This window comes from Rutidosis leptorrhynchoides, chromosome 1, assembly GCF_046630445.1.
Source record: "Rutidosis leptorrhynchoides isolate AG116_Rl617_1_P2 chromosome 1, CSIRO_AGI_Rlap_v1, whole genome shotgun sequence".
NCBI classification, from domain to species: Eukaryota; Viridiplantae; Streptophyta; class Magnoliopsida; order Asterales; family Asteraceae; genus Rutidosis; species Rutidosis leptorrhynchoides.
Genome location: NC_092333.1, coordinates 206,664,714 through 206,674,318, shown reverse-complemented (window position 1 = coordinate 206,674,318; position 9,605 = coordinate 206,664,714).

The window sequence follows — 9,605 nt, the reverse complement described above, 5'->3', positions numbered from 1 at the left end:
AGTATGTTCAAAATATATTTACAACACTTTTAATATATTTTGATGTTTTAAGTTTATTAAGTCAGCTGTCCTCGTTAGTAACCTACAACTAGTTGTCCACAGTTAGATGTACAGAAATAAATCGATAAATATTATCTTGAATCAATCCACGACCCAGTGTATACGTATCTCAGTATTGATCACAACTCAAACTATATATATTTTGGAATCAACCTCAACCCTGTATAGCTAACTCCAACATTCACATATAGAGTGTCTATGGTTGTTCCGAAATATATATAGATGTGTCGACATGATAGGTCGAAACATTGTATACGTGTCTATGGTATCTCAAGATTACATAATATATAATACAAGTTGATTAAGTTATGGTTGGAATAGATTTGTTACCAATTTTCACGTAGCTAAAATGAGAAAAATTATCCAATCTTGTTTTACCCATAACTTCTTCATTTTAAATCCGTTTTGAGTGAATCAAATTGCTATGGTTTCATATTGAACTCTATTTTATGAATCTAAACAAAAAAAGTATAGGTTTCTAGTCGGAAAAATAAGTTACAAGTCGTTTTTGTAAAGGTAGTCATTTCAGTCGAAAGAACGACGTCTAGATGACCATTTTAGAAAACATACTTCCACTTTGAGTTTAACCATAATTTTTGGATATAGTTTCATGTTCATAATAAAAATCATTTTCTCAGAATAATAACTTTTAAATCAAAGTTTATCATAGTTTTTAATTAACTAACCCAAAACAGCCCGCGGTGTTACTACGACGGCGTAAATCCGGTTTTACGGTGTTTTTCGTGTTTCCAGGTTTTAAATCATTAAGTTAGCATATCATATAGATATAGAACATGTGTTTAGTTGATTTTAAAAGTCAAGTTAGAAGGATTAACTTTTGTTTGCGAACAAGTTTAGAATTAACTAAACTATGTTCTAGTGATTACAAGTTTAAACCTTCGAATAAGATAGCTTTATATGTATGAATCGAATGATGTTATGAACATCATTACTACCTTAAGTTCCTTGGATGAACCTACTGGAAAAGAGAAAAATGGATCTAGCTTCAATGGATCCTTGGATGGCTCAAAGTTCTTGAAGCAAAATCATGACACGAAAACAAGTTCAAGTAAGATCATCACTTGAAATAAGATTGTTATAGTTATAGAAATTGAACCAAAGTTTGAATATGATTATTACCTTGTATTAGAATGATAACCTACTGTAAGAAACAAAGATTTCTTGAGGTTGGATGATCACCTTACAAGATTGGAAGTGAGCTAGCAAACTTGAAAGTATTCTTGATTTTATGAAACTAGAACTTTTGGAATTTATGAAGAACACTTAGAACTTGAAGATAGAACTTGAGAGAGTTCAATTAGATGAAGAAAATTGAAGAATGAAAGTGTTTGTAGGTGTTTTTGGTCATTGGTGTATGGATTAGATATAAAGGATATGTAATTTTGTTTTCATGTAAATAAGTCATGAATGATTACTCATATTTTTGTAATCTTATGAGATATTTCATGCTAGTTGCCAAATGATGGTTCCCACATGTGTTAGGTGGCTCACATGGGCTGCTAAGAGCTGATCATTGGAGTGTATATACCAATAGTACATACATCTAAAAGCTGTGTATTGTACGAGTACGAATACGGGTGCATACGAGTAGAATTGTTGATGAAACTGAACGAGAATGTAATTGTAAGCATTTTTGTTAAGTAGAAGTATTTTGATAAGTGTATTGAAGTCTTTCAAAAGTGTATAAATACATATTAAAACACTACATGTATATACATTTTAACTGAGTCGTTAAGTCATCGTTAGTCGTTACATGTAAGTGTTGTTTTGAAACCTTTAGGTTAACAATCTTGTTAAATGTTGTTAACCCAATGTTTATAATATCAAAAGAGATTTTAAATTATTATATTATCATGATATTATGATGTACGAATATCTCTTAATATGATATATATACATTAAATGTCGTTACAACGATAAACGTTACATATATGTCTCGTTTCAAAATCATTAAGTTAGTAGTCTTTTTTTTACATATGTAGTTCATTGTTAATATAATTAATGATATGTTTACTTATCATAATATCATGTTAACTATATATATAACCATATATATGTCATCATATAGTTTTTTTACAAGTTTTAACGTTCGTGAATCACCGGTCAACTTGGGTGGTCAATTGTCTATATGAAACCTATTTCAATTAATCAAGTCTTAACAAGTTTGATTGCTTAACATGTTGGAAACATTTAATCATGTAAACATCAATCTCAATTAATATATATAAACATGGAAAAGTTCGGGTCACTACAATAGCATCTCCCCATTTGTCAGATTGTAGATCTGACATAGCTTCACCATAGCTAGAGGGTTCATCATAATCCTCTAGATGAGGTTCATCTTTTCATGACCCGTCCTAATCCATCTGGACGAATACATTACATTTGGTTACATCGCAAGGTACTTGACCTCTATATGATACATTTTACAAACATTTCATTCGTTTTTAAAAGACAAACTTTCTTTACATTGAAAGTTGACGGCATGCATACCATTTCATAATATATCCAACTGTAATTGACTTAATAATATTCTTGATGAACTCAACGACTCGAATGCAACGTCTTTTGAAATATGTCATGAATGACTCCAAGTAATATTTCTAAAATGAGCAAATTCACAGCGAAAGATTTCTTTCATACCTGAGAATAAACATGCTTTCAAGTGTCAACCAAAAGGTTAGTGAGTTCATTAGTTTATCATAAACATTCATTTTCATCATTTTAATAGACCACAAGATTTCATTTTTCCATAAATATATATCTCATATCAGGTATTTCGCAAACTGCATAGAGATAAAAATCATTCATATGGTGAACACATGGTAACCGACCTTAACAAGATGCATATAGAATATCCCCATCATTCCGGGACTCCCTTCGGACATGATAAATTTGAAGTACTAAAGCATCCGGTACTTTGGATTGGGCTTGTTGGGCCCAATAGATCTATCTTTAGGATTCGCATCAATTAGGGTGTCTGTTCTCTAATTCTTAGATTACTAGACTAAAAAGGGGCATATTTGGTTTAATAATCCAGCCATAGATGTAGTTTTAAGTACTTGTGTCTATTTCGTCAAATATTTATAAAATCAGCGCATGTATTCTCAGTCCCAAAAATATATATTGCAAAAGCATTTAAAAAGGGAGCAAATGAAACTCACTATATGATATTTTGTAGTAAAAATATTCATACTATGATACTGAACAATGCAGGGTTGGCCTCGGATTGACGAACCTATATCATTTGTATATATATTAAAACATATAATCGTAGCTAAACAAATTTATATATTATATCTTAAATTATATATTATATATATTTAGTTTATGTATATATCCAAAATGATATATATATATATATATATATATATATATATATATATATATATATATATATATATATATATATATATATATATATATATATATATATAGTTATATTAATATAAAAATCTGATTCGTATTATAAAAAAAATACTTAACTTGTTATTTATGAATATTTATATAAAAATCGTTAATATGATTAATACTTACTTATAACCTTAATAATGTCTTTAAAACTTTTATTTTCATAATAATTTTAATGTTAATAATATTGATATTACTAATAATAATACTTAAATGATAAAATTTATAATAATACTAATAACACTTATAAAATTACTAATGATAACAATGTTTCTAATACTTATAAATATAAATATGATATTAGTATTAATAGTTACAATACTAACAATAACAATAATAGTAATAATCATAATAATAATAATAATATTGATAATAATAATAATAATAATGATAATAATAATAATAATAATAATAATAATAATAATAATAATAATAATAATAATAATAATAATATTAATAATAACAAGAAAACTACCTCACAAAGAGAGAGTTCCAAAAAAAAATGTAGCTGCCCATGCCCGAGTTTGAACCCGTGACCTCTCGTTCCACGCAAACACCCCTAACCATCTAAGCTATCACGTTTTCTGATTTATTTATGATTCTGTTTTCTTTTAACCCATGATAATCATACCCATATCTCATTATTATCCATTATCATTGATAATGCTAAAAACGAACATATATTTCATAGCATTATTCCTCAAGAAAGACAAGCTTTTAGTTGCAATTGTTCTATTTACAAGTGATATTCGTTTAAATAATAAAAGGTGAAGACAAAAGACAGATTCGACGATTTGAAGACGCAAACGACCAAAAAGCTCAAAAGAACAAAAGACAATCAAAAAGGTTCCAATTATTGATAAGAAACGTCTCGAAATCACAAGAGTACAAGATTCAAAACGCAAAGTACAAGATATTAAATTGTACGCGAGGACGTTCGAAAATCCGGAACCGGGACTAGAGTCAACTCTTAACGCTTGACGCAACGGACTAAAAATTACAAGTTAACTATGTATATAAATATAATATAATATATAATTAATTATATTAATTATATATATATTATATATATATATTAAAAACTGTCGGCAGCCAGAAACTCCAAGGGTGTGAATTGAAAATACCTCTCCGCGACTCGCGGAGTTTTAAGGGTATTTGGCCGCGAGTCGCGGAGCCCCAAATTTCACTTCTGGCTATAAAGCCAACCGAATTCTGATCGAATTTATCATCATTTTTTTCTTCTCATTCATACGAAGTAATATATATTTATATTTATAATTTATATTTTAATTTTAATTATAATTCTAATAATAAGGGTATGTTAGCGAATGTTGTAAGGGTGTAAGTCGAAATTCTGTCCGTGTAACGCTACGCTATTTTTAATCATTGTAAGTTATGTTCAACCTTTTTATATTAATGTCTCGTAGCTAAGTTATTATTATGCTTATTTAAAACGAAGTAATCATGATGTTGGGCTAATTACTAAAATTGGGTAATTGGGCTTTGTACCATAATTGGGGTTTGGATAAAAGAACGACACTTGTGGAAACTAGGCTATGGGCTATTAATGGGCTTTATATTTGTTTAACTAAATGAAAGTTTGTTAATGTTAATATAAAGATTTACAATTGGGCGTCCCTATAAATTACCATATACACTCGATCGGACACGATGGGCGGGGTATTTATTTGTACGAATAATCGTTCATTTAACCGGACACGGGAATGAATTAATAGCCACTAGAATAATTAAAACAGGGGTGAAATTACATTCAAGGGTAATTGGTGTAATTGTTAACAAAGTAGTAAAACCTTGGTTTACACGCAGTCGATAACCTGGTGTATTCATTAAACAAAGTATTAAAACCTTGTTACAATTCGAATCCCCAATTAGTTGGAATATTTATCTTCGGGTATAATAATAATTTGACAAGGACACTTGCAATTTATATTTATGACTGATGGACTGTTATGGACAAAAACCAGACGGACATATTGAATAATCCAGGACAAAGGACAATTAACCCAAGGGCATAAAACTAAAATCAACACGTCAAACATCATGATTACGGAAGTTTAAATAAGCATAATTCTTTTATTTCATATTTAATTTCCTTTATTTTATATTTAATTGCACTTCTAATTATCGCACTTTTATTTATTGTTATTTTATTTTATCGCACTTTTAATTATCGTACTTTTTAATTACCGCAAGTTTATTTTATCGCATTTTTATTATTCGCAATTTCATTATCGTTATTTACTTTACGCTTTAATTTTAGTCTTGTATTTATATTTTACATTAGGTTTTAACTGCGACTAAAGTTTTAAAATCGACAAACCGGTCATTAAACGGTAAAAACCCCCCTTTATAATAATAATATTACTTATATATATATTTGTATTTTTATAAAAGTAAACTAATATAGCGTTGAGCTTTGTTTAAAGATTTCCCTGTGGAACGAACCGGACTTACTAAAAACTACACTACTGTACGATTAGGTACACTGCCTATAAGTGTTGTAGCAAGGTTTAAGTATATCCATTCTATAAATAAATAAATATCTTGTGTAAAATTGTATCGTATTTAATAGTATTTTCCTAGTAAAATAATAACTATTTTATATACACCTCGCATAACATCAAGTATTTTTGGCGTCGCTGCCGGGGAGCTATCTTAAAAGCCGGAAGCGCAACGCTAATATAAAAAAAAAAAAAGATTTTTATCTACTTTTATTAAAAGTCGTTTTTGTAAAAATACGTTTTAATTATTCAAAAATATAAAAAGAAAAACAAAAATATAAGTATTTTTAGGATTTTGTTAAATATTTAAGTTTTATAAGTTTCTTTGTTTTTATTTTAGTTTATAAAAATATAAGTTTTAATTTTAATATCTTTTATTTAATTAAAAAACAGAAAACAAAATAAAAATAAAGAAAAACGCGTAAAAAGTAAGTCCTGTCAACTGAATTCCTGAACCCCGCGACTCGCGGGGATCTCTTCTTTATTTGCCGCGACTCGCGGAGGGCTTCTGACACACGGACAAAACCCTAATCACGGGTTATTTTTAATTATTATTATTATTAAAACCTAAATATTATTATTATTATTATTATTATTAATTTTAGTTTTATTTTTACTTTTTACTTTAATTTAATGTATTTAGTATAAATAAGTTTAATAAAATTATAAAATTAATAGTTTTATTAAATAAATAATATAAAAATAATATTTTTATAAAAATTGTACTTTTTACAACTTTTTATATATTTTTATATTTTGTACCTTTTTAATCGTTGTAGCGTAATATTTGTATTTTTTAGCTCAAATTTAATTTTAAACTTAGTTTTTGCTATAGTTATTTTTACTCCTATATTTTTAGGCTTTGCCGTAGAATTCCTTAAGTGCTTTTTCTTTAGACTAAGATTTAAGTGCTTTAGAATTTTGCGACGCCTTTTTAAGTTTTAGTTTCTTTTTAAGTTATTTCCATTTGGGATTTAGTTTTTCCTTGTAAGCTTTAATATTTTTAGACCTTTTACTATGTATCAATTATCATTCCAATTAGTAATTTCAATTTGCGATTATAATTTTAAGTTAGTTATAGTAATAAGGTTAAATTAGTTAAGTATTTTTAAGTTTTTATAAGTTTCTTTTATTTTTCCGTCACCTTTTATTTTTCAACCATTTTTTCTTTTTCGACATTTTTCGACGCGCAATCTTTTTCTCTCTTATTTCTCGCCATTCTAGTTTTTAGGACTTAGAATTTTATTCTACTTCTTATCTAAATTTCTTAAAATTACGAAAATTTATTTTAAGTGGTTAAATTGATAGACATCAAAATTTTCTGGTTCGTAGTAATAGTTGGATTTGTACGTGGACCGGGTTATTGGAGCCAAACAGTCCTCAATTATATTGAGACCAAACGAATCCTGCCCCTCTGCTGCATCTTTTGGCTATTCGAAACGTGGGCAAAATCAGAAAAGTCTATTGATTGGATAACTTATTATAATTTTTCTTTCCTTTTTAAAACTAATAGGATATTCTGTGAATGCACCGAGCAAGACGTTCATCACCTTTTGTACGTTCACCACCTGTAACTCGATCAAGACATCGTTTAACAAATATAACCGCCGTTGATTTTTCTTTAGAATCGTCATCCAGTCGACCAAGTACTTCAGTTCAAATTTCCGATAATCCAGTTTTTGAAACAAACCTCACAATTGAGAATCCAGAAAATATTCAGGAACGGTTCGTAGATCCTGAACCATTAAACTTTCCTCCGGAACCACCAATCATTCAAACAGAGATTGTTGAGGAACGAACTATTAAATCAGAATCATCTAGTGATACCGAGTCAACAAATTCAATTATGGAGAATCTGGAACCTTTAAGTATGGAAGACCGAATGAGAGCTAAACGCACTGGCCATGGTCACGCAGTTACTCATCCAGACATTAATGCGCCAGATTATGAAATCAAAGGACAAATTCTACACATGGTGACTAATCAATGCCAATTTAGTGGTGCGCCGAAGGAAGATCCAAATGAACATCTACGTACCTTTAATAGGATCTGCACACTATTTAAAATCCGAGAAGTGGAGGATGAACAGATATATCTCATGTTATTTCCCTGGACTTTAAAGGGAGAAGCCAAAGATTGGTTGGAATCGTTACCTGAAGGGGCGATCGATACATGGGATGTTTTAATTGACAAATTTCTTAAACAATTCTTTCCCGCATCTAAAGCCGTAAGACTTCAAGCAGAAATTGTTACGTTCACACAAAAGCCGAATGAAACTCTATATGAGGCATGGACAAGATATGGAAAGTTACTAAGAGGATGTCCGCAACATGGTTTAGACACCTGTCAAATAGTACAAATATTCTACCAAGGATGCGACATCACTACAAGAAAAGACATAGATATAGCAGCTGGTGGTTCGATTATGAAGAAAACCGAAACTGATGCTTACAAAATTATTGATAATACTGCTTCCCACTCGCATGAGTGGCACCAAGAAAAAGATATCATTAGATCATCTAAAGCAGCTAGAGCCGATTCTAGCCATGACTTAGATTCCATTTCGGCAAAGATAGATGCTTTCGAGAGACGAATGGAAAAGATGACTAAGGATATTCACTCAATACGAATTAGTTGTGAGCAGTGTGGAGGACCACATTTGACAAAAGATTGTCTCAGTATTGAATTAACAATGGAACAAAGAGAGAATATTTCATACATAAACCAAAGGCCTGGAAATAATTATCAGAATAATTATCAACCGCCAAGACCGATTTACAATCAAAACCAGAATTATAACCGAAATATTCCATACAACAACCAACAAGGTCCTAGCAATCAACAAGTATCCAATAATACTTATAATCAGCAAAGACCGAATTTTCAAAACAAACCACCACAACAAACCGATGATAAAAAGCCGAATTTAGAAGATATGATGACAAAGCTAGTTGAAACTCAAACACAGTTTTTCACATCTCAAAAACAAACTAATGAACAAAATGCTCAAGCATTTAGAAACCAACAAGCTTCTATTCAAAATCTGGAACAAGAAGTAAGTAACCTAGCAAGGTTAATAGGTGAAAGAAAACCGGGAAGTTTACCAAGCGATACAAATGCTAACCCCCGGAATGAAACAGCTAAAGCTATTACCACAAGAAGCGGTACGACACTTAAATCACCTGAAATACCTGTAACTTCTGATGAAACTATTCCTACTCCACAAGAACCACAACTTGATCAAGATAAGGAAAAAGAACCGGTAGTTGAAAAGGTTAATGAAGATAACACAGTTAAGGCTAAACCTTATGTTAAACCATACCAACCACCACTTCCTTATCCGAGTAAAATGAAGAAGGAAAAACTTGAAGCCGAGCAATCCAAATTCTTGGATATGTTTAAACAGATAAATGTAAATCTTCCTTTCATTGATGTGATTTCAGGAATGCCAAGGTATGCTAAATTCTTGAAAGATCTAATCACGAATAGAAAGAAAATGGAAGAACTCTCGGCTGTTACTATGAATGCTAATTGTTCAGCAGTGCTGTTGAATAAGATACCAGAAAAACTATCTGATCCAGGAAGTTTCAC